Raw genomic sequence first — 26506 nt, 5'->3', positions numbered from 1 at the left:
TTGTCTCTCACTTTCTGACTACTTCACTTAGTATGAGAATCTCTAGTTGCATCCATATTGTTGCAAAGGGCATTATTTCAATCTTTTTCATGGCTGAGTATTATTCCATTGTATATATGTACTGCATCTTTTTGATCCATTCATCTGTCCATGGGCATTTATGTTGTTTCCATGGCTTGGATATTGTGGATAGCACTGCTATGAACATATGGGTATGTGTGTGTGTGTGTGTGTGTGTGTGTGTGTGTGTGTGTGTGTGTGTGTGTGTGTGTGTGTTTACTTTTGAGGGCTGCACCTGAGGCACATGGAGGTTCCCAGGCTAGAGGTTGAATCGGAGCTACAGCTGTGCCACAGCCACAGCAACGTGGGATCTGAGCTGCATCTGTGACCTATACCACAGCTCATGGCAACACCTGATCCTTAACCCACTGTGCAAGGCCAGGGATCGAATCTACATCCTTATGGATACTAGTGTGATTCATTTCTGCTGTACCACAATGAGAACTTCCACGTATCTTTTTCAACTGTAGTTTTGTTTGGATATAGGCACAGGGTTGGGATTGCTGGATCATATGGTAGTTCTATGTTCAGTTTTCTGAGGACACTCTATACTGTTCTGGAGTGGTTATGCCAATTTTACATTCCTACCAACAGTGTAGAAGGATTCCCTTTTCACCACACCCTCTCCAGCATTTGAAAAGTAGTTTTTGTTTTTTTTGTTTATTTCGCCACTCCTGCGGCATGTGGATCTCTCTTGGGTCAGAGGTGGAATCCGAGCCACAACAGCAACCCGAGAAGCTGCAGTGACAATTCTGGACACAACCCACTGGACCGCAAGAGAACTCTGTTTTTACTGAAATTCTTTTATGATTTCAAGGTGCCACTGAGGTCCAGGTTGTGCATACTGAGTCATCAGAGTTAGTTTTGCTTTTCATTTATGCAAATTTACTGTAGGGCTGGAATAGGGTTGACAATACAGTTCTTTGCATACATGTGTTCAAGTGAATATGCACACACGTGTGGGTATGTGTGTGTGTACCATGTGGTTGCTCCTGGAATCAATCAGGGAAGTTCAGGGTGAGGTTGAGGGAAGAACTATCTCTCAGGCTTCCAGAACATTGGGAAATAGATTTTTTTTTTAACATGGGAGAGAATGGGTTGCACAAATCAGCTTTCTGGCCATTCTCTGGGGAAATTAAAACTCAGCAGAAGAATCAGAATAGATTCCTTCTTCTTAGTTCTCCACTTTTCCCCTTTGTTTGGGTATCAAAGTGTAGAAAAGAGAAAACAATTTTTTATTTTGCAATTTATAACTCTGAAGTAATCAAGGTTATAAAAAGTAGTCATATATTTGCTGTGATCTAGAAAGACAAGTTTTTTTGTTTGTTTGTTTTTCATTTTTGGCCTCCCCACAGCATATGGAGTTCCTGTGTCAGGGATCAGATCTGAGCTGATGTTGCAACCTACAGCTGCGGCAACACCAGATCCCACTGTGCCAGGCCAGGGATCTAACCTGCATCCTGGTGCTGTTGAGAAGCCACCAACCCCATTGTGACACAGTGGGAACTCCAAAAGGGTTTGCTGATTGAAAATATCTCCCAGGTGGCAAGAAATGGAGATGGAAGTTCTCAGGGTTACGAAGCAGATTTCAGGAAGCTCTGTTAAAATCAGAAAGCCCATCTGAGAAAAATATCTCTTAGAAAGGAAAGCATGCTTTTTCAGACTGAGTGGAATAAAGCATAGAAAGCATGAGTAAACTTTATAAAGATTCTAAGGAGAAATCTGGGATGGGGAGAAGGCAGGTCAGGTCAGCGTGGGTATTTTTCAGGGAGGGCTGACCTGTGTGTGTTGGGGGCCTAGAGGGGGGCCAGGTTGGAAGCTCCTGGAAGACAACCGAGAGAGGACAGAACAAAGATTTGACTTTACAATTTTTCCCAGAGTAAGTCTTGAACATTTAATTAATTGAACATATTTCACAAGCAGTTATCAGCGCTTTCTGTGTGCCAGTGATTCAAAGTTGTTTACAAACTGCTTTAAACCTCAAACTATAAGGTGGTTACTATTAACATTATCCTTATCATACAGATGAGGAAACCGAGGAAGGGGCAAGTTATTTGCCCAAATGATACATGTAGCCAAGACTTCAATCTGGGTGTTCTGCTTGTGAGTTGGTGGTCTCATCACCATACGTCCTGCCTTCCATGCATAATCAAGACAAGGTTGTAATGAATATAAGCATTCAGAGAGAAACAAAATTATACTTATTCCTTTGCCTTAATTTTTCTTTAAGAAAAATCCGATGATGACAATGATGTATCTTGATGGTTTTCAGTCTGTCTGCTCACGTTGTTATCGTTATTGAATAACCATCTTCACGTCCTAGGATGGCATCTTCTCCAGTTCCTTCCTTCCTTCCCTTCTCCCTTTTTCCTTCCTTTCTTCCTGTATTCCTTCCCTCATTCATTCATTCCTGTGCAAAGCATGGCATACTGCTCTCTTTTTAGTTTCTAATATTTAAAAGTGGAAGGGCTTATGGGCTCTCTTGCAATTCTTGAATTTTAAAAAAAGTTGAGTATTTCTAGGCAAGATAAATTAGAAACTCTAATTGAATAAAAATTTATGGGACACTTAGTACATGTTAGACATGCTATTTTCAGTATATTACAAGGATTTGCTCATTTAATACTTACCACAAACCTATGACATAGCCACTAATATGGACTCCATTAGTAAATAAGAAAACTGAGGACTGAGGAAGTAAAAACAAAAGATGAAAAAAAAAATAAAGCAAAAACAAGACAAAACACCTAGAAAGTAGCAGAGCCCAGATTTAAATCAGCCTTCAGACTGTCTGCATTAGAGTCTTGGATTTGACTCTATTACATTAGCTGCCATGAGTTAGCATGTAAAAATAACATAGTTAAACAACTGGAACAAAAACAAGTGCTTAATAAAGGATATCTATTTTTTCAGCTTGTTTTCAACTTTTATGTCTTTTTTTGTTTATTTCATAAAACTTTGAAAAAATTTAAGTCTTCGTAAAGAAAGGGCACATATCCTAAAGTGTAGAACTCATTGAGTTTTTACCAACTCAACACTCCCATGTAATCCCAGAATATGGTTCACACTCAGAGACCATTCTACCTGCTTCCAGGCACTATTTCCCCAGCCCCCCGGGGTAGGCACTATCCTGACTTATGACAACATCAATTTGCTTTCACTTACTTCTGTTCTTTGTATAAATGGAAGCATGTAGTTTTATTTGTTTATGACAGGCTTCTTTCACTCAAATTAGGTTTGTGAGATTCATCCATATTGTTGCATGTAGTTAAGAGTGCTCATTCTTATTGTATTACATAGTGGAAACATGCCATAGTCTATTTACCTGTTCTACTGTTAACAGGCATTTGGTTAATTTCCAGTTTGGGACACTTGTGGATAGTGCTATCTTAAATGTTACATGTCTTTTGGTGAGCATCTGCTACCTATTTTATTAAGCATTATGTACACTAAAGACACTGCAGCCTGATGGTTTAGTCAGAAAGAAGCCAAGAAAAAGATTCTAAGTTATTAGCAGGTATTAAAAACTAATGTCAAGGAGGTCCTGTCATGGCTCAGAGGTAACAACCGGGTTAGTATCCATAAGGATTTGAATTCTATCCCTGGCCTCACTCGGTAGGTTAAGGATCTGGCATTGCCATGAGCTGTGGTGTAGGTCACAGATGCGGCTCAGATCCGAATTGCTTTGGCTGTGGCTTAGGCCAGCAGCTACTGCTCCGATTTGACCCCTAGCCTGGGAACTTTCCATAAGCTGCATCAGCCCTAAAAAGACAAAAGGAAACAAACAAACAAACAAACAAAACCCAAAAATACTAATGCCAAGAGTGAGAAAATGTGACACAACAGAAACAAATGAAAAAAAAAAATTAAAATCCAGTAGAGCTAGCCATCAGTCCTCTGGTTCATCTCATGTTGGATGAAACTGTACCTTCAAAAAATAAGATGCACTCTATAACTCACAGAAAGAAGAGTGACCAGTGGACACAGGCCATGGGAGCATTCTGCTACAGTTTCCAGGAGGACAACTGGGTATGATGGTAGCTCTGAGCTGAGGGTTAACCCTAGCTATGATAACCCTAGTTATCATAAGTGATCATTCAGGAGATGTGCTGATGAAGGATGAAGAATCTGCTAAGATTCATCAACTCATTCCTCATATAATAAAGAGTTGAGTGGGGAAGAGGTTGAGTCATTTTAAACAAGAGTAATTGGTAAGAAGAGTGTGATTATGGTTCCAAATAATCACAGCTGGATACAGTCAGTATGTATGTCACATGGAGATAAACAGCGTATGGGAAGTAAGGTGCAGTGTGCATCTGGTGATTTTAAAATCTGGGCAGGAAACTAAGTTTTGGGCACGCATGGATATTTCCAGTTGAAGGTTGCAACTTGGAAGAGAAAGAAGATATGGAGAGAGACTAGTTAAGAGATACAGAAAATGCCAAGATAATAGGATTTGATTTTTAGTCATCAGGTTTTGGCAGAGTTAAAATGATAAATATTGGAGATAATAGGAAGGTCAGATTTGTGGACCTGATCAAGTTAGCTTTACATTCATTTAAAGTGGGGCATGTAAACAAATATTCAGTTATAATTGTCAAGCTAAATAGCGCATCATCCACAAATGACTCAGAAATAAATACCAACGTAAAGGAGGATCCCCATCTTCCACAATAAAACAGAAATGCGGCTAATTTGCTGAAAATAAAAGCATCGAAGATGGACATTTCATCTTTGGGAAGGTAGATGGGGCAATGGAAATAAGTGTCAGAGAAATTTAGGCTTGCCATACATCTTAGAGATGGTCTGGCCCAATGCTTGTGTTTCTTAAATAAATAAAATGAAACTTGCAGAGGCTGAGTTGGGCTCTCACATCAGGTTCTCTAGGTTCACAGTGCAGCTCAATTCCTCATGTGAAAAATGGGATGATAATTATCTCCATCTCAGTTGTTTTGAAGATTAATGACATAACCTGTGGAGTGGTTGAGGAGTGCCTGCCACAGAGCTAGTTATTGGTTTTGAGGGATGACCTACAGTTTCACAGTAAGGTAGCACTGGAGTTGCATCTCCATCCCAAGTCCAGCTGGTTCACAAATTTCCAATTTACTCTAATCCAGCCATATCATATTGTATCTTAATGGAGTTTCAGAAACCCTTTTACTTTGCTCTTGAATTCAGGACCAGTTTTTTTTTTAATTTTTAAAATTTATTTTAAACTTTTAATTTTTTTGGCCAAGCCAGTGGCGTATGGAAGTTCCCGGGCTAGGGATCAAACCCATGCCACTGCTGTAACCAGAGCCACAGCAGTGACAACCCTGGATCCTTAATCCCCTGAGCTACCAGGGAACTCTCAGAACCAGTTTTAGGGCAGACAGAAGAGTCGGGCAAATGAGACTAAAATAATCAATTTTCTCACTCATAAAAGCTGGATTGCAGGTTATGACTTAGATGTAGGACAACAGTCAGATTCCTGCCCTATTCCCTTGCCTAGCTACGTGTCCCAATCCAAACTTTGGTAGAACAAATCCAAAGGAAAGTTTATTGTCAGGTAAGATTGCTGCCTTGCTGGAGTATGAGAGAGAGAGAAGGAGAAAACAAAGTCCCAAATTCTTCTTGTGTAGAAATTTTGCAATGTTAACTCTATTCAGTCAATATACATAGATCATTAACTGTCATCCACCAGCAAGAGAGTATACTCTACCCTAAGAAGTGGATGACTTAGTAGGTCCCTTTGGGAGATGACCAAGTCAGGAGAAGAAGGGGAGAAAGAACATTCTGGGCAGAGGGAACAGAGTGTGAATGAACTCTTCTTGGAGATCAAGATGATGAAGTGAGTGCAGACTCTGGGAGGAGGGAAGCCAGCAGCCAGGATGAGCAGCCATCAACATTCTTCTTCAGCTTCTTCCAGTACTGAAACCACAATTCAAGGTTTGAAAATGAATGCTTGTAGATGATATAGAAAGGAAGGGAACATAATGTATTCATTTAATCAACAGTTATATAACAACTATATTTTTGGATGCAAGCTAGATGGTATCACTATTTTTAAAACCCTCCTGTGGCTTGCAGTTGCACTAGAACCAAATCCAGATTCCCTACCATGGCTTTCAAGGTCTTACCTGATCTGTCCCCTGCCTCCCTCTCTTTCTCTCTTACTTGCTATAATCCATCCATTTAGGTCTCTTTCTGTTCCTTGGATATGCTCCAGCTGTTAGGTCTGTACGTTCTGTGTCTATATCCTCTTCTTCTTTAAAAAAAAATGTTTCAGAATGGTTCCCCACAGTTTATTGAGATATTACTGACACATAACATGTATAAGTTTAGGGTATACGATATGATGATTTATTACATGTATATATCACAAAATGATGACTACAATAAGGTCAGTTAACACGTCCATCCTTTCACATAATTACTCTGTGTGTGTGTGTGGGGGGGGTGACAACATTTAAGGTCTATTCTCTTAACAATTCTCAAGTATAGAATACCATATCATTATTAATAGTCATCGTGCTGTACATCACATCCCTAGAACTTCTTCATTCTACAGCTGGAATTTTGTACCCTTTAATCAACATCTCCCATTTTCCTCACCCCTCAGGATCTAACAACTTCCATTTTTATTCTCTATTTCTTTAAGTTCACTTTTTTCAGAGTCCTCGTAAATGAGGACAGATAGTATTTGTCTTTCTCTAACGTATTTCACTCAGCATAGTGCCCTCAAGCTTCGTCCACATTGTTGCAAAAAGCAGATTTTCCTTCTTTTAATGGCTGAATAATATCTCATTGTATGTGTATACATTTTTCTTTTTTTTCTGCTATCTATCTATCTAGTCTATCTCATTTTCTTTATTCATTTATCTCTTAGTGGACACTTATGTTGTTTCCACATCTTGGCTGTTATGAATGATGCTGAAATAAATGGGGGCTCATATATCTATTTTAGACAGCAATTTTGTTTTCTTTAAATACTCAGATGTGGAATGGCTGGATCATATGATAGTTCTATTTTTAATTTTTTGAGGAAAGGAAACTTCATATTGTTTTCCACAGTGGTTGCACCAATTTACATTCCCAGCAAGAGCGCACATGAGTTTCCTTTTCTCCACAGCCTTGCTGACACTTGTCTCATACGTATACACATTTATTTGATAATAGACATTCTAACAGGCATGAGGTGATATCTCATTGTGGTTTTGATTTGCATTTCCCTGACTGGATCTTCTTAATGTTTTTTTCATTCCATTCAAATTGCAGCTCAAATATCACCACTCAAAGAGGTTTTGTCTCACCACTCTGTCTATGGTACCCTTCCTATCACACTATACTGGACTGTTTTATATATTTTATTGATAGCAATTAACAACTGAAATTATCTTGTTCATTTATTTGTTTGCTCTGTCATTGTCAGTCTTCATCTTACTAAAATAAAAGCATCCAGAGGATAAAAATCTTGCTTGTGCCATTCACTGTTGATCTTTGGAGCCCCCCAGAACTGCAGGCATACAGAAGGCTCTTGAATAGTGGTTTTTTAATTTTTAAAAATTTTATTGACACATAGTTGATTTACAAGTTTGTATAATTTATGCTGTACAACAACAAAGTTATACATGTACACACATCCATTCTCTTTCAGAGTCTTTCTCTCTACATAGATTATCACAGAATATTGGGTAGAGTTCCCTGTGCTATGTATCTTGAATAGTGTTTTAAAATGCATGATTAAATGAGTAAATGAATGAATGAATACAATGTCTAAGCACCAGAGATGACAAGGTCATCAGGGTTTCCTGTAAGAACTCATGGTCCAGGTAACTTGTTTTAGTAAAATGTGCTAAGTGTTAACTAGGGTACATGTAAAATGTTGGGGAAGAACAGAGATTGGGGGCTGGAAGGCTTCAGAGAAAAAGTGATTACTAAGTAGATCCTCTATGGGGATGATAGAAAGTTGGCCAGAAAAAGAAGGGGAAGAAGGACATTCTGGGTATAAGTAACAGTATGTGAAGAGCCTGTTCTTGGAAATCAAAACAAGGAAGGGGGTGCAACTCCAGGCACTCAGAAATGACATTCTGGTTTTTCATGACACAGATTTCAAATACAATTAAGACAAAAAAGTGGTGTGCTTCCATATTAGGGGTCCTATTGCATAGACATTCTACTCAAGAAGAATTAGAAGAATCTTTCCAAAGAATAACTATAAATCTCTAACAAGAAAGGAGGAACATCTAAGAGGCTCTTGGATGTATTTATTTTTTAATAGAAAAATAAACAGAATACAGACACGTCTCAATGCTCTTGGAGAAGTGGAATGAGGGAGATGAAACTTAGGGATTGTGTAACGCCAGAAACAGTTGTGGCTTAGAAAAATTCTCATAGCCCCAGAGGACTTTCAGACCCTCCATAGATAATAGAAATATAAACCAGGCAGTCCCTCTGCTTACAGAAGTTAGCGTAATATAATAGCGGACAGAAAGCAGGCAAAATTTTCAGAGTGGAAATATAAGCAGGAGCAAGTGCAAGGAATAAAGATCAAGAGAGATGAATGTAATGTCACATACATTTATGCTTCTAGACTAAAAACACACTTAAGTTAATGAAATAATTAAACATTTTGATAATGGAGAGATTTGTCAGTTTCTCTGAAATATGGAGAATGAGAGAAGGAAGTATCAGAACAAATGGCAAGTACAGAAGAAAAATATTGTTGCCCTACCCGGGAATGATCTATATGGGATATTGTAGTTAATTCTGGTGTAAGATGACACAGAAATTACTTTCACTCTCCAAAAAATACCCCTTTGGGTTATAGTCACTGTATCTAAATCCAGACATTTCCTGGCTTGGCTTAGTTGTGACGATTTGAGCCTAGTTGATTTAAAAAAATATATCTATATATTTTTTTTTCCATTGAATTTCCCTAGACCTCAGATAGTGCTCCAAAATGTGTCCTTTGGCTGAACCATGTGATGTAGAAAATTCTCAGAACCACAATGGTTTGGACATTGATCCCTTAATGGATATTAAGGAGTTATTGTGAAATACTGAGTTTTAAGGGTCTGGCTTCAACTATATGGGAAATTTATCCTTTCGATCATAGAGACCTGCTCTTCCACTCCTAATGATTTGACAGTAAATACATGTTCTGAATATCTCTGGTGCATATGTACATTTATGACACATAACTGGACTTTTTGAGGTCTTTAAAGGGCGAAAGAGAGAAACGATGAAAGCATCCCTGGGGAAATAAGAAGAACTCTTTGAGTCACAAAATTACCCCCAAATAGAGCATGTTCAAAGGGACTTTTTGTCTGCATAGTGAATTAAATTTTTTTTTTCATGCAAACTACATATACTTTTGCAACTTAGAATTTAGCAACTCATCTAAACCACTGAACGTTAGGAAGTATTCCTGCCCAGTTTCTTAGAACTTTCACTGTTCCCTTTTCTTCTGAAGGCTGTTGTTATGAACATACATGTCAAAAGTGATTTATGCGCTTCAGGATAAGTCTCGGTCCATGTTGTTATTCAAAATCTTCCTGGGCTGATTCAAGACCGCATCAAAAACAAATTTACGAGTTGACGTGGTTGAACCGTAAAAAAATTGACCTTAAGGTTTAGATTGTTTCAAATAAATTGCCTCACTGAGTTCCAAGCCTCTTCCAAATCGTTTTAAATTTAAATTTTACATTGCGTGAAAACTACATGTATAAAGGCACTTATCACTGGCAGTTACTAAATTTAAAATTATAAACTAGGTAGAAGAATTTTTTTTGCACTCCAGACAATAGATAACCATTTAGCAACACTAATTATATTCTGATGATTGATGTAATTTTTATGTCAAAGAATTTTTCCAATTAGTATCATTTTAAGTTGTAATATCTAAATGCATACATTCCTAAGCTGTAATAGCATGGGCTTAAGAGGTGGTGAAAACCAAGTGTTTCTATTAAGTCCAAAGAGGACTAAAACAACTGGGTCACTTTGCAGCAGGAATTAATAGAACATTGTAAATCAACTATAATAAAAAATTAATTTTTTTTCGTTTTGATAGAATTTCTGTCTTACAGAAAACTTGCAAGATTATTACAAAGAATTCCTGAATGTTCTTTGCCCAGATTCCCCAAATATTAGCATTTTAGTGTATTTGCTTTATTTTTCTCTCTCTCATCATATATTCTGAAATATTTGAAAATAAATTTCAGGCATGAGACTACCACCCCTACCCTCCAAAAAAGAAGAAGAGTCCAGACATATTGGGAGAATTTGTGAACATTCTCTCACCTTTTCCTGTCAACCTTTTAGTGAGAAGCAGAGACTTTTTAAGAGGGTGCCTGAAAGGCCCTATAATATATAGAAGTTACCCTAGAAATACTATCAATAAATATTACCAACCATGTTGAAAAGTTCAAAGAAGTGAAGATTTTTATGGGGGAAAAATATGAAATAGAGGGAAACTGTATTGAAGTTGGTTAAGTCAATATAAATATAAAATGTGATACAAAAAAAGATATTTATAATCTATATAATGGTTATCTAAGACCAATCTCTCTTTCTTGCTTTTCTTTTTTTTTTTTTTTTTTTTTGCTTTTTAGGGCTGCACCTGTGGCATATGGAGTTTCCCAGGCTAGGAGTCGAATCAGAGGTACAGCTGCCAGCTTACACCACAGCCACAGCAACTCGGGTTCTGAGCCGCATCTGCAACCTACACCACAGCTCATGGCAATGCCAGATCCTTAACCCACTGAGTGAGGCCAGAGGTCTAACCTGCATCCTCATGGATACTAGTCGGATTCCTTTCTGTTGCGCCACTATGGGAACTCCCCAAGATCAATCTCTTGCTGTAGGGTAGATTGTGGTTGTTACTCAAAAGGAAAAGATTGCTTGCAATATAGAATGAGGGTGAAATTACACTTTCATCCCCCTCTCCCTCCCTCCCTTTTTCTCTCTTCCTTCCTTTCCTTTGAACACTGACTATGTACCCCCACTGTGGTAAGTACTGGCAATATTATAATTAGCAAGACAGAGAGGCCCCCCCCCCCCGTTCTTCTGGAGACAGTCAATACAGATATAAAAGTAGAGGCATTGGGGGGGGGTCCCTCAATTCTGGGTCTTTGTAGATTCTCCAAGGGCACATGGCTGTTTTTCTCTCTTTGCTCTTTCTTTAAATGTTCTCTTGCTATTGGTGCTTCTCTATTATTATGACTATAAATATGCTCAAACTTTTCAAATATTAAAAAAAGATTCATTCTAAAATTTTGACTCCCTTTCCTTCAATCCCTGGCCTCGCTCAGTGGGTTAAGGATCTGGCATTGCCATGAACTGTGGTTTAGATTCCAGACATGGCTTGGATCCTGAGTTGCTGTGGCTGTGGCATAAACCGGCAGCTACAGCTCTGATTAGATTCCTAGCCTGGGAACCTCCATATGCCACAGGTGCAGCCCTAAAAAGACAAAAAAAAAAAAAAAAAAAAAAAGAAGTGAAAAGGGGTGATGCAGATCTTAGACAAACAGATGGCTGTGGTCTACAATCCCTACCTGAAAAGACAAAAGCCATCCTGAATTGAAGGCAGCTCAGGGATGGAGCGATGGCTGGAACCCCTTGGTGGTGGAGGGAGGAGCCTGTGAAAGTAGAACAACAGGTTTTGTTTTGTTTTTGTTTTTGTTTTTGTTTTTCCCAATTCTAGACCAGGAAGGGGCTGATTTGATTTCTTCCTCTTTTTCTCCCCATTTTTTAAAGGTTTATTGAAGTATATAATTGATTTACAGCATTGTGATCGTTTCTGCTGTTCAACAAAGTGATTCAGTTATACATGTACACACTTCCATTCACATGGGCTTACTTTGTTCTCATCCCATAGCTCACTTCCCATCATCAGGGTCTGTGTTGCACCAGATCCCATCAGCAACACCAGATTATGGTGAAAATAAGCGCATAGACTCAACATTTATTTAGAAATTTACCCACAGAGGGAAATGAGGAGGATTGACTGCCAGATGGAAGCCAAGGACCATTATACTTCAGTTCTCTTTTTATACAGAAGGAGTGATAAGGTTGAAAAGGTAGGTTGTGTCTTGGAAATATGTAACTGGCTTACTTTTTAGGCAACTTTTTATAACTTTGGTCAATATTTTTGGATCTTATTTAAAATAGGAAACGTTGTAAAAGTAGAGATGAGAGTTGAGAGGTTGACTCTGTCACTTGCTAGCTTGCTTTCCCGAAGGACTTTTAAAGTAGCTCCTGTTGATCAAACATTCTCATCTTTAGAGAAAAGTCAACACCTCTAGAAGGGAACCCTTCTTCCATCCCCCATCCTTCTTCAAGGAGAAAAACATGTGATACAGAGCAGGGGACAAGGTCACATAATTGGGCTTCGGTAATGAAGAAGAAAGTAGAAATAAAAGAATGAGGGTTTACCTTCCACATGGAGCCTCTCTTCCTTCCTTCCCTCCATCTCCTTCCTTCCTTCCTTCCTTCCTCCCTCCCTCCCCCCTCCCTCTTTCCTTCTTTCTTTCTTTCTTTCTTTCTTCCTTTCTTTCTTTCTTTCTTTCTTTCTTTCTTTCTTTCTTTCTTTCTTTCTTTCTTTCTTTCTTTCTTTCTTTCTTTCTCTCTCTCTCTCTCTCTCTCTCTCTCTCTCTCTCTCTCTCTCTCTTTCTTTCTTTCTTTCTTTCTTTCTGCTTTTTAGGGCTGCACCTGCATCATATGTATGTTCGCAGGCTAGAAGTCGAATTGGAGCTACAGCTGCCAGTCTACACCACATCTATAGCAATATGGGATCTAAGCTGCATCTGCAACATACAGCACAGCTCACAGCAGTGCTGGATCCTTAACCCACTGAGTGAGGCCAGGGATCGAACCTGCATCATCATGGATACTCATTGGGTTCATAACCCACTGAGGCACAACAGGAACTCCCAAGTTTTCTTTTAATTTTGATCTCTATGTCTCTCTCCCACTTCTAAACCAGATCATTTTCCTTTTTTTTTTTTTTTTTTTAATATGACCTCTTTTGGAGATTTTTTTCATTTTCAGGTAAGATGTCTGGTTTTGAACTATCTTCCACTTCAGAGGAATCCTGGGCCTTAGAAAGCTGAAGAAGAAACACTTTGGAGTCCAGTTAAAGAAAAGGAGGATCAGGATGCTTTGACATACAGGCATACCTTGTTTTTATTGCCTTTAATAGATAATTGTATTTTTTTAATAAATTGGAGGCTTATGGCAGCCCTGAACTGAGCAAGTCTATTGGCGCCATTTTTCCAACATTGTCTCACTTTGTGTCTCTCTGTCACATTTTAGTAATTCTTGCAATATTTCAAATTTTTCATTATTATTGTATTTGTTATGGTGATCTGTGATCAGTGATCTTTGATGGTTCTATGGCAGTTATTTTGGGGCACCACAAACAGTGCCCACATAAGACGGAGAACTTAGCCAATAAATATTGCCTGTTCTGGCTGCTCCATCGACCAGCTATTGCCCCTTCCCTTTCTCTCTCCATGGTCCTTCCTATTCCCTGAGGTACAGTAATATTGAAATCAGGCCACTTAATAACCCTACAGTGGCCCCTAGATGTTCAAGTAAAAGAAAGATTCACACATCTCTCACCTTAAATCAAAAGCTAGAAATGATTAAGTTTAGTAAGGAAGGTGTGTCAAAAGCTGATGTAGATGGGCCTTTTGTGTCAAACAGTTAGCCAAGTTGTGAATGCAAAGAAAAAGTTCTCGAAGGAGATGAAAAGTACTACTCCAGTGAATACGTGAATTATAAGAAAGCGAAACAGCCTCATGGCTGATATGGAGAAAGCTTTAATGGTCTGGATAGAAGATCAAACCAGCCACAACATACCCTTTAGCTAACGCCTCATCCAGAGCAAAGCCCTAACCCCCTTCATTCAATGAAAGCTGAAAGAGGTGAGAAAGATGCATAAGAAAAGTCTGAAGCTAGTAGATGTTGGCTCAAGAGGTTTAAGAAAACCTATTCAAGGTGAAGCCTCAAGCGCTAATGGAGAAATGGCAGCAAGCTATTTAGAAGGTCTAGCTAATGTTTTATAGTTTGCATTTTAGAGGTCTTCTTTAACTTTTGTTAGCTTTATTCCTAGACATTTTATTTCTGATGCTATAAGAAATTAAAAAAATTGTATTTTCAAATTGTTGCTAGTGTTGCCAGTGTATAGCTGATCTTTATATATTATTCTTGTATCCAGAATTTTTGCTATATTCACTTACTAATTCTAATGATTGGTAAGATAGATTCTCTTGAATTTTCTAAGTACACTTCCATGTCTTCTGCCAATAATGACAGTTTCACTTCTTTCATTCTGATCTTTCTAGATCTTTATGCACACTCTCTCACCCTTTTTACGTTATGGTATTCATTAGAATTTTTATACCATGTTGAATGAAACTAATAATGTTAGCTCTAGGTAATTGGTAGATGCTGGTTTTATCAGATTATCAGGTTAAGGAACTTCTAATTATCTGATTAAGGATTTCCTTTTTATTCTTTTTTTTGCTGTTTTTATCATGAGTATTTATCATGAGTGAAATTTTTTTTTAATCAAATGCCTTTTTTGCTCTTCTTTGGTATAATCATTTTCCCCCCTTTATTCAGTTAATGTGTTAAATGATATTGATAGGTGGTCAAAAGCTAAACTTGTATTACTGGAATAAATACCACTTCCTCTTTTTATATGTTATTGGACCCTCTTTGCTAATATTTTGTTAAGGATTTTTGTATCTATATTCATGAGAGATACTGGCCTATACTTTTTTTTTAATGTATCATTATTATGCCAACTTCATAAAATATGTTGGGAGATAATTATTTTTTAATATCTGAGAGAGTTTTGAGAGTTTGATACTATTTCTTCCTTAAATTTTGGTAAGAATTCTTCTGGGCCTAGAGTTTTCTTTGTGAGAAAGTTTTAAATTATGAATTAAGTCTAATCAAGCTCAATTATATATAAAGCTTCTTTATGGTCACAAAGCATATATTTCCATTTTCACACCTTTTCCTTAAACTTTTCATGTATCGTTATATATTCAAAATCTCACATTTATATCTGAACTGACTTCTATCATGTACTGAATGGCCTTCAAAGAGCCAAAGTAACCTTGCTTAGAAAAAGAAACATTTTCTCAGAATGTCTGAGTAGATTAATTAATTAAACCAATGCTTATTGTAAGCCTACTATGTATCAGGAATTATGCTAGTCAGTGGTACTACCAGGCGCTCAAAATAGAGTGAAGCCCGCAGGTAGTTAAGCAAATAAATTATGAGACATCATCGCACACAGGCACACAAAGGAGACATCTATTAACCCTGCAGGACTGGGAAGACATCACAGAGGAGTTAGTATTTGGGCTGGACCTTGAACGACAAATAGGATTTTACCAGCTAGAGAAGAGAGGAAGGACTAGTAAGGTGTTTTTGTTTTGTTTTGTTTTTAAATTGGGTTATAGTTGTCTTACAATGTTGTGTTGATTTCAAGCATTCAGCAAGGTGAATCTGTGATACATATGCATATATCCATTCCTTTTCAGATTCTTTTTCAATGTAGGTTACCACATAGGACTGAGTAAATTACCCTGTGCTGCACAGTAGGTCCCTGTTATCCATCTATTCTATGTAGTAGTGTGTATATATCAATCCCAACTCTTTAATTTATCCATCCTCCACCCTGTGTTTTACCTTTGGTAAACAAGTTTGGTTTTGAAATTTTTGAGTCTGTTTCTGTTTTGTAAGTTCTACTGTATCATTTCTATTAGCTTCCACATATTAGTGATCTCCCATGATATTTGTCTTTCTTTGTCTGACTTGCTTCACTTAGTATGATAATTTCCATGTCCACCCATGTTGCTGCAAATGGCATTATTTCATTCTTTTTTTTTTTTTTTTTTGCTATTTCTTGGGCTGCTCCCGCGGCATATGGAGGTTCCCAGGCTAAGGGTCCAATCGGAGCTGTAGCCACTGGCCTACACCAGAGCCACAGCAACGCAGGATCCGAGCCGCGTCTGCAACCTACACCACAGCTCACAGCAACGCTGGATCGTTAACCCACTGAGCAAGGGCAGGGACCGAACCCGCAACCTCATGGTTCCTAGTCGGATTCGTTAACCACTGTGCCACGACGGGAACTCCTATTTCATTCTTTTTTATGGCTGAGAAATACTCCATGGTACATATGTACCACATCTTCTTTATCCAATCTTCTGTTGATGGGCATTTAGGTCCCTCCCATGTCTTGGCTATTGTGAATAGTGCTGCAATGAACATTGGGGTGGATGTACATTTTTGTATTGTGGTTTTCCCCGGATAGATGCCCAGGAGTGGGATTGCTGGATTATATGCTAGTTCTATATTTAGTTTTTTAAGAAACCTTCATACTGTTTTCCATAGTGGTTGCAACAGCTTTCATTCCCACCAAAAGTGTAGGAGAGTTCCCTTTTCTCCACACCCTCTTCAGCATTTGTTGTTATTTGTAGACTTGTTAATGATGGCCATTCTGACTGGTGTGAGGAGATACCTCACTGTAGTTTTGATTTGCATTTCTCTAATAATCAGTGATGTTGAGCATCTTTTCATTTGCTTTTTGGCCATCTGTCTGTCTTCTTTGGAGAAATGCCTGTTTAGATCTTCTGAGCATTTTTTGATATAAAGCTTTTTTTTTTTTAAATTGGGAGATGATATGTTTTATGCAAAGGCCTAGCTGATAGCATAAGCTTGGTGTCCAAGGGGAATAGAGTATTTGAGGGGTAGTAGTAAGAGCTGTTGTTCTAAAGAAAGATCTGAACCTTTGGGAAGGACCATACTTTGCCATAAAATAAGTTGAATTCTATTCATTAGGCAGCCTACAGCCACTGAAGGATTTTAACCAGTGGACTGACCTAATTAGAGCCATCCGGTAACAGTGACTTTGGCAACAGAAGATGTATTTGAGTTGGGAGCGACTGGAGGAAGATAAAAGCAGATGGTGAAAGCACAATGAAACATAATGAAAATTACTTTATACAAATATCAAGGAATAGTTTGTCTCACTAAAGTTATAGGAGAACTAAAAATTTAGTACTTTTGTTCTTTTTACAGTGGAATACACAAACATTTTTGTTGTTTATCTAACTTCAATCAAGTTGATCTGTTTTTTTAGCGGGCTGGGAAAGACATCACTATCTGGATGACAACAGTCAGAGCTCAGTCAGGGAGGCAGAGCCATGAGGAAATAAGGGGTCGTTTAAAGGATCTTAGTTGTGGGAGAAGCTAAGCAAGTGAACAGAAGAAAATGGAGGATGAAAGTCACGGTCACTAATTAGCGTTCCTGAAATTCTGGTGCCAGTGGACAAGTAAGAATGTGCAGGGGAGGGGGTGATGCTGAAAAGACATGTCCAGCCACTGTGGAAGCTTGAAGCTGTGGAGAAGTCAATGGGAAGCTTTCCTCTCTATAGCTATCACCTGTGTGAGTTTCAGCCAAAGTCAGTGGCTATGGGGCTGCTACCCGTTAGCAAGGCCAGCAGGTGGGAAGCTATATAATGGGAAGTAGATGAGCGTGAGGTCAAGACGAGATCTGGTGGGAACCTTGCATCTGACCACAAAAGAACTTTCAAAGAGCAAGGTTTGTTATTTTCACTTCTACTCCAGAATCTCTCACATGTTCCCCTTTTGGCCAACTCTAACCTGGAATGAGATATGAAAGATAATTTGGGGAAATGTAGTCCCTACAATAACCATATTGACTGGGGAACAAGTGTGACATATAACACCTAAATATGGGATATAGTAAGATATACATCATAAGATGTAAGAGCTACTAAGCCTTATGTAACCCTTGTTATATGATAACATATGTAAAATACTTAGTCTGGGACTTGATAGAGAAAGTGCTCAATGAATGCCATGATTATCCCAGAATCTTGTACATATGTTTTTTTTTATTTTTAAAAATTATTTATTTATTTTTATAGCCGCACCAACGGCATATGGCAGTTCCCAGGTTAGTGGTCGAATCAGAGTTGTAGCTGTGGCAATGCCAGATCCTTAACCCACTGAATGATGGCAGGGATTGAACCTGCATCCTCACGGACACTATGTTGGGTTCTTAACCCACTGGGCCACAACAGGAACTCTCTTATCCCTATTTTTAAAGCGTCCTGTACAAAGCAACAGGAAACACATTGTGGGGTCAATGATTGCATTATATCTGTCCAAAGTAGAAACCTGAGGAGAGGGTCCAGGGATAACAGGTACTATTTGTTACTCATTGAATCTTTCTTGTCTTTATTACTGACTAAACACAAATTCATCTGAGGTGGCATTGAACCCCTGAGGTCTGATTGTGACTCATGAGATGAAAGCCAACGTTCCTGGTAGGGTTTCCCAGGCAGCCTCTACAATGGCAAATAGAGTCAGGCTCTCTGATTTCCCACTTCTCTCTTCTGCCTGGACCCCAGACACAGAGTTGTTCTTTCTTCTTAAGACCATAAAGAGACACACACATGCTAAGGACTGCTGAGCATAAGGCTGGAATAAGCTGGAATAGGTGTGGGGTGGCACTGGAGAGCCTACACTTTTGATAATCCTCAGGTGACTCTGTTGCTACTGCCCTTTCACTGGCGCACGTTGAATAGCAAAGATCTAGAACACCATTATAGTGTTCATTGTACCAACAAGTGGTATTGACATCCTAATTACCAATTTACACTAATTTCTTTTACCTCAACTACCCGAAACTTAATGGCAATCCTTGCTCTGTTTACTGCATCATTCTAACACAATCATAGTAACACAAAGCAAAAAAGAGCTGGAAGAGTAGATCTATATACCAAAATATAGGCATTTCTGAAAGAACTGCAAATCACTAGAGGTCAATTTCAAAGCCAAAAGATAAGAAGCTTGTAGTCTGAAGTTAATGACAAGGATGCTTAAGTGCCTCTTAAAGTTCTTTGCAAAGCCACGTTGTGAGGTCCTCTTGGGACATTAATTAGATTCTTGGATGTTGAATTTTCATTGATCTTCTGCCTTGGGAATATCAGAATCTTCTTTGCTTAATTATATTTGGGACATACTCTGAATGACAGCTAAAGTCATTTCCACTTTCATGATTGCTTGCTAGTACTCGGGTGGCCTTTCTAGAAACTGGGAGGATTTCAAGCAAAAGCAGAGGCCAATAATTGCCAGAAACATTAGACAGCTAGGAAGAAAAGAGGCACTCAAGGAATTCTGGTCTTCCCCATCCACACTCAGGTCCTTTGATATTTTCCTCTTCTCTCCAACATGAATACTACATCCTAGCTGGTCTTAACTACTTGCCATTTTATGAACACCAGTGATCCATTCCTACCTCTGTACCATATCTTACACTGTTTTCTTGGTGTCTTAGACTATTCAGGCTACTGTAGCAAGTCCATGAACGGGGGCGGGGGGGGGGCTTAAATGACAGAAATTTATTTCTCACAGTTACAGAGAAGTCTAAGATTGAGTTGCTTGCAGATTCAGGGTCTGGTGAACACCTGCTTTCTGGACTGAAGACAGCGACATTCTAGCTGTGTGCTCACATGGTCTTTCCTTGATGTGTGCTAGTGAGGAGAGGGGAGGTGGGGAGAAGAGGAGGAGAGGGAGGGGCAGAGAGTCCTGGTGTCTCTTTATGATAAAAGCACTAGTCCCATCATGAGGGCACCACCCTCATGATCTCATCTAAACCTAATTACCTCCCAAAGGCCCTGCCTCCAAATACTATCACACTGGGTTTGGGGGCCTTCATATGAATTTTGAGGGGAGGCAAACATTCAGTACGTAACGCTTGGCATCCACTTACCCATTAGCTTCCCCTAGTAGAAATAATATCAGTTCAGGCTCTGGATTATATTATAACTCAATTTCATTTTCAACACAGGCTTACAAGATAGGTATTGTCATTACCTTTATAAATGGTTAAATTAAGTCTTGAGTGGTGGAGACTGTTCTGAAGGTCAGCTATCTTGCTATGAAGCCAGGGTTCCATCCCAGGTGCTGGAAAGCACCAGAGTAGGTGCTTTGAATCAGGGTCTTGTGTCTCCACTTGTGGTTACTGGACAGGCAGTATCAGCATCACACTGGAAATCACATGGTTGAGTCTTACCTCTGATATACTAGATCAGAAGCATTGTGGGGGTCCTGGCAACTTGTGCTCAGTAGGCTTTCTAGGACATTCTAATGCATGCTTAACTAGAGAATCACTGCTCCAAGTGTGAGAAAGGAAATTATAGATAATCGATGACTTCTTAGAGGATTAGGTTGTTTGCGGGTTAATACTGGTTTTATGGTAATGTGAACAAGATTCATCCATTGTGTTGTAATGTTAAGACAGTCATGCACCTGTGGCTCAAAATCACCAAATGAAAAACCTCCACATCATCCAAGATTCAGTTCAAATCCCACCTCCTCCATAAAGATCTTTTTTTTCCTTCATCATTTTGATTTAGCACAGCAATAAGCAGTGTCTCATGTATACTACTTGCTCAATAAACACTTGTTGGATCAATAAATGGGTTTCTAGGAGTTCCCGCTGTGGGGCAGTGGGCTAAGAATGCAACTGCAGTGACTTGTGTTGCTGCAGAGGTGTGAGTTTGATCCCTGGCCTGGCAAAGTGGGCTAAAGGATCCAGCATAACCACAGCTGTAGTCTAGGTTGCAGCTTTGGTTCAGATTCAGTCTGTGGCTGGGGAACTTTCATATATTGTGAATAAGGCCATGACATTTTTTTTTTTAATGGGTTGCTATTAACAGAAAATTTTGCTCAGTTCATTATGCCAGAATACTTTGTGATCATCAACACCACCCTCAAGAAACCTAACACTTTTTGCCTTTTTGCTCTGATATATATATTTATTTTGAATAATTGCCAGCTTGCAATAGCAAGGTGCATCCCACTTATAGTAAAATCCATAGATAATTCCTAAATGTGATATTAAATTGAAGGATAACATGTGGCAGTTTTACATGCACAGCATGAGGGAATAGGAGAGATGAAGAAAGAAAGCTGAGAGATATATAATTATTTTTGGAATAATTGAGCATTGCCGTATTCTGAATTGGCTTAGGATCAAGTAAATAAAGATATGTCTGACAGTGCTATTATTTTTTATTTGCTTCCTGTTTTCCTGCTTTCCAGTCTATTCATAACTTTCAGTGTTATTTGATAAGATAATATTAAGAATTTTGTCCCATTAGCAATAAATATAGACAGACCCTGGTGTATCCAAATAACAATTTTGTCTGTTGCTGAAGTGTATTTTAACATTTTTGTATCTATTGAAGTATATTCCTGTGGACGTGGTCTGCACCACCGATTTCTGTGATCAGGTGATGCTTCATGCCACCCGATGTATCTTTTCATCCTTCGCCTTGTCTGTGTAGGATAAAAGAAGTACTGGTCAAGGAGTGGTTTTGCATTCTCCTTGGTGCTACAGATTCGATGGGATGCAATGGATGTTGCTGACATCTGTGATTCTTAGCCAACCAAGGCTATTATGCAGACTAAAAGTCAGAGGTCCAGGTGACTGCATAAACTGTGATACTTTCTCAGCTACTTCAGGTCTTCCTAATGATTTGGGAGGAGGTGAAGCAGTGCAGTGCTGTGCCTTACCCAGATCTCCAAGGGGGAAAAAAAAAGAAAAGTCCCAATTTGTAGCATGTACTGGTTTCAAGTCATCACCTTGGAAATGTGCCCAATTGACTCACCAGCATGCTGCTGGGCTAAACAGACATGGATTTCAAAAAAAATTAAGAATCAACCCCGATTTTTGCTTCTTATGCTTTAATAGAAACTAGGGACTTAGCAACAGTACACGATATATTTCAAATAAAATGTCATCCTATGCCAGTCAATACAAGAAATGAAGGTTGAAATTGAGAAAAATCTCTTTAAAAGTGTATTTCTGATTTGTCTCAGATAGGCGCTTATCTCCAAAAACTAATTTTTCACTTCCTTTCTCTATTGAAGCCAATTTTTTACCACAATTTTTGATATGTTCAGAATTAATAGAATTAGTTTTTGTCCTCTAGCCAAGGTTTGGGTACAAAACTTTCAGATATAGTTTTTTTTTGTTTTTGTTTTTTGTTTTTTTTAGTAGCACAGAAAGAAATGGGGATTGGGTGCAGGGGAACATTTTTTGTTTTGGTCTATGTTCAATGAAAACTCTTAAACTGTGTAACATTTAGATTTAGATGAATAGGTCTGCTTATGAAATTTGGTGCATAATTTAAACAGAGGGAAAGCTGTAATGACAGTAGAGGAGTAATAGGTATATTTTTGAAATCATAAAAACTACTGATAAATTTTTTATATTACAGCCACAAACATTTGGGGAATAGGACATTCCTTGTCTTCATTTTTTGCTCCAAAAAAGGAAGAAATATTTTGTCATTTTCTTGAAATATATATCATCTTTTTGTCCTAATTGAGTAAATAACTTTCTGGAAATTGATATACACGCACAGAAATAGAAACTTTATTAAAAATAACATTTCCTTTGTTAGGTTACTGCAAAATCTGTTATCATTAAAGAAAAATCAAAAGACGAGACCAGGGAGGTCTCTGGTGGCCTAGCAGTTAAGGATCTGTTGTTGCCACTGCTGTGGCTCAGGTCACTGCTATGGCATTGTCCCATGACCGGCCCAGGAACTTCTGCATTTTGTGGGCATGGTCAAAAAAAAAAAAAAAAAAAAATGCAGACCAGCAGAAAGAACCCAATACTGATGCATATACTTTCAGACACTTTAATGTGTTACTATTTTGTTACCTGATTTTTTTCCCACTTAAAATACTTTTCCATGTCAACAAGTACACATTACCATATGATTTTAACTGAATCTACATTTTATGATGTGAGTGTACCCTAACTTAACCAACCCCTTTTGCTGGATCTTTATATTGTTACCAATTTTCCCTTATATACTGTCATATGTACATGATCACCATCTTTATATATTAATTTTCCTTCACATTTTTATATTTCTTAGATAAAATACATCTAAAATTATTTTCTTATTTTATAGAGGTAGAATTACTGGATCAATGTTAAGAAATATTGGAATTATTTCCTAAAATGTAGATTTGGAATTTTAGGTCAAAGTTTAAATGTATTATCTTGACTTCTTAAACATATCACCAATTACTGTCCCAAAGCTTTGACCAGTTTATATATCCATCAGGAGCTCATCACACATGATGCAATGTACTTATCTACAAGAGTTTCTTTTTACATATTTTCCCAATATAACAAGTAAAATATAAAATTATTTCTCATTGTCTTCCTTTTTGTGTTAGAAACAAGTCTTTTAAAATGTTATTAGCTGTTAGGTCTTTTTTTGTATTAAGTAGGATGTATTTGTTACCTATTACAACCTTAAAATTATCACACACTTAGCCACTTAACACAAATTTATGATCTCAATTCTGCAGGTCAGGCGTCTGGTGAGCTCAGCTGGTTCCTCTGGCCCAGGTTTCACAGGCTGAGATCAAGTTGTTGGCAAGCTGGACTCTTATCTGGAGGCTCTGAGAGGGAGGCTGTTTCCAAGCTCATCCAGGCTGCTGACAGAATTCAGTTATTTGGGCTCAGGGCTGAGGTCTCTGTTTCCTTGCTGGCTGTCAGCCAGGAGCCTCTCTCAGCCTGAATTCCTCACCACGTGGACCCTCCATTTTCAAGCCAGCAACTTCCAGTTGAGTCTTCTTCATGCTTTGAATCTCTCTGAGTTCTGTTGCCTCTCTTCTGCCTCCATCTGGAGAAATTTCTCTGCTCTTAAGGGCTTGTGTGATGTGATTAAATCCAACCGGATAGGACAATCCAGGCTAATCTTTCTGTCTTAGGTCTGTAAACTTAATTATATCTACAAAGTCCCTTTTGCCAGGTAAAGTATATTAGTTAGTATTCTCTGGATAAATAAGCAATGAGATATACATCTATGTCTATCTCTATTGATGTATATCTCTGTGTATGTATTTATATATGTATGTATGAATGTATGTATCTAACATTTGCCAAAGTCCTTAGAACCAGGGAAGCAGATGGTATAAATTCCAGTTCTATGGCCTCAATCAGTGAGACAGAAAAAAGGAGCAAATTCCTCTTTCCTCTGCCTTTTGTTTCATTCCTGCCCTCAATGGATTGGATGATGCACACCCATATTGGAGAGGGGAATCTACCTTATTGAGCTCATCCATTCAAATGCTAATATCATCCAGGAATACCCTCACAGACACAGAAATATTGTTTAATTTGGACACACCATGGCCAGTCAAGGTGAAATAACCATCATGAGGTAATGTATTTATTGGTTCCAGGGGCTAGGGTGTGAAACTTTGGAGGTCCATTCTGCCTACCACACCATACAAAGGCTTCACTATTTGGTTTGCCTCGTGCCTGCCTCAATTCTAGAGTAGGAATATGATGTTTTCGTCTTTTGGAACATCTGTAGTAAGAATTATTTACCACTTATCTTATTAAATTATAAATAAACATATTCAATCATAGCAAAATTAGAGTGAAGAGCCCAAAGAAATCCATCTATCTATTATCCAACTTCAACAATAATCCATATTTGCCAGTTGTAAGACACCTATTTGCTCAGACAGTGATTTTTTCTTTTTTGTTTCAATATATCCTTTGGTGGAAGAAAATGTCTTATTTGTGAGGACTAATTAAGCTTCATTTTGGCAGCGGCAGGGGGTGGGGGGATTGTAGTAGTTTTATATAATGCAAATAACAGAAAACATTTAATTTTTCTTCCTTTTTTTTTTACTAGAATATAGTTGATTTATAGTGTTGTATCAATTTCTGCTGTATAATATAGTGACCTAATCATACATATATGTGTACATTCTTTTTCTCATACTATCTTCCATCATGTTCTACCCCAAGGTACTGGATATGGTTCCCTGTGCTGTACAGTAGGACCTCATTGCTTATCCATTCTAAATGTAATAGTTTGCATCTACTGGACTTTCTGTTGTGGCTCAGAGGGTTAAGAACCCTACTAGTAACCATGAGGATGAAGGTTTGATTCCTGGTTTTGCTCAGTGGGTTAAGAATCTGGCATTGCCACAAGCTCTGATGTAGGTGGCAGATGTGGCTCAGATCCTGTGTTTCTATGGCTGTGGTAGGCTGACAGCTGCAGCTCTGATTTGACCCCTAGCTTGGGAACTTCCATGTGCCCTAAAAAGAAAACCGTTTGCTCTACCAAAAGTATGGCACAAATGAATCTATTTACAAGAGAGAAACAGACTCAAGGACATAGAGAACAGACTTGTGGTTCATGGGGGAAGAGGTAGGAAAATGTTGATATTTTAACAAAGTAAGAAGAATACTAGTTCCTTCCTCTCATTTGGTGGATGGAAAATAACTTTGGAGTATTAAAGTCTTGTCTAATTTACATAATTACCATTATGATTCATGGACATTTTTTATTAATTGTCTCACAATATAGGATTCCCTTATTTCATTCTTGTCTGTTACATAAGGGAAAGCTGAATGAAAGGGAATGGGAGAGGTAGTAGCTCTTCTCGGAGAATTTAAGAAATAAAAACTCAGGTTGCACAACATTTCTGCTCCCCTCGCTTTTCTCTTGATGCCAAGCACTGGGTATTTGCAGCGCAAGTTATAATAGAACTTATTTAAGAAGATATTTTACTATAATAACATGAATCATTGCCATCATTGGACAATTTGGGGGTATAAATAGACAAAAATCCATGGATAATCCAAAAATAACATTTCCGCATTTGCAATGTGTTTTCATAACGTATTTAACTGAGCATGTGCTGATGTTCTGGGAATTTAGTTGGAACAGAATAATAAAGTACAGCATAAACTCTGGCTTCAGTCTGTGGACACCTGGCTCTGAGAGTGGTGGAAGAGATTTCTCTTTCCAAGTGTTTTCCTATGAAGTGGAAAATCATGCCCAACTGTTTTGTTGAAAAGAGCTCCTCTCTATGCAAACATTTTTTTTAGATTAAACTACATATGAAACATTGTTTAGAGAATCATCTTCCAATTTATCATTTGTTACCAGACTGTATTATCTCTTATTATTTTTGTTTCCAGTTTTCGAGTGATACATTTCTTCTCTACAAAATTGAACACTTATGCTTTTAATTCCCAGCTTTCCCATCTCTTCCAGAACCAAGCTCCATTAAGTATCACTTCTTTTGCCTCCATCCATCTTTCTCACCTTTTCAATCACTCTGATTTCACCATTGCTCACACATAGGACTAACTACCAAGAAACACAGTCACTCATTTCTTTTTTTTCCCTTTACCAATTAACTTAAATATCCACATCATCTGCACCAATGTGTTTTTAAATTTGTTCAGATTTATTTTCTGTCCCCATCATGTTTACGTGGCATTCTTCACAACCCCCAGCAATTCCTTGAATCTGATGGCCATTTTCTCAGTTGTCATATTCTTTTAAGGTTT

At 38.2% G+C, this 26506-nt stretch overlaps 1 long non-coding RNA gene across 4 annotated transcripts in view; it reads left to right on the top strand.

Moving 5' to 3' along the window:
- LOC106505840 overlaps positions 5757 to 26506 on the top strand; it is a 62960-nt gene continuing 42210 nt past the window's right edge. For 2 of the 4 annotated variants that reach the window (XR_002338015.1, XR_002338014.1), the window contains exons 1-2: positions 5757 to 5988; positions 12030 to 12122. This is a non-coding gene — a long non-coding RNA (uncharacterized LOC106505840). Of the gene's footprint in view, positions 5989 to 12029; positions 12123 to 13092; positions 13313 to 23493; positions 24707 to 26506 lie in introns of those variants that run through there. The other 2 variants (XR_002338016.1, XR_001300640.2) reach the window with 2 other exon arrangements.

This window comes from Sus scrofa, chromosome 13, assembly GCF_000003025.6.
Source record: "Sus scrofa isolate TJ Tabasco breed Duroc chromosome 13, Sscrofa11.1, whole genome shotgun sequence".
Classification (NCBI taxonomy): domain Eukaryota; kingdom Metazoa; phylum Chordata; class Mammalia; order Artiodactyla; family Suidae; genus Sus; species Sus scrofa.
This window is presented reverse-complemented; position numbering and strand designations above follow the sequence as displayed.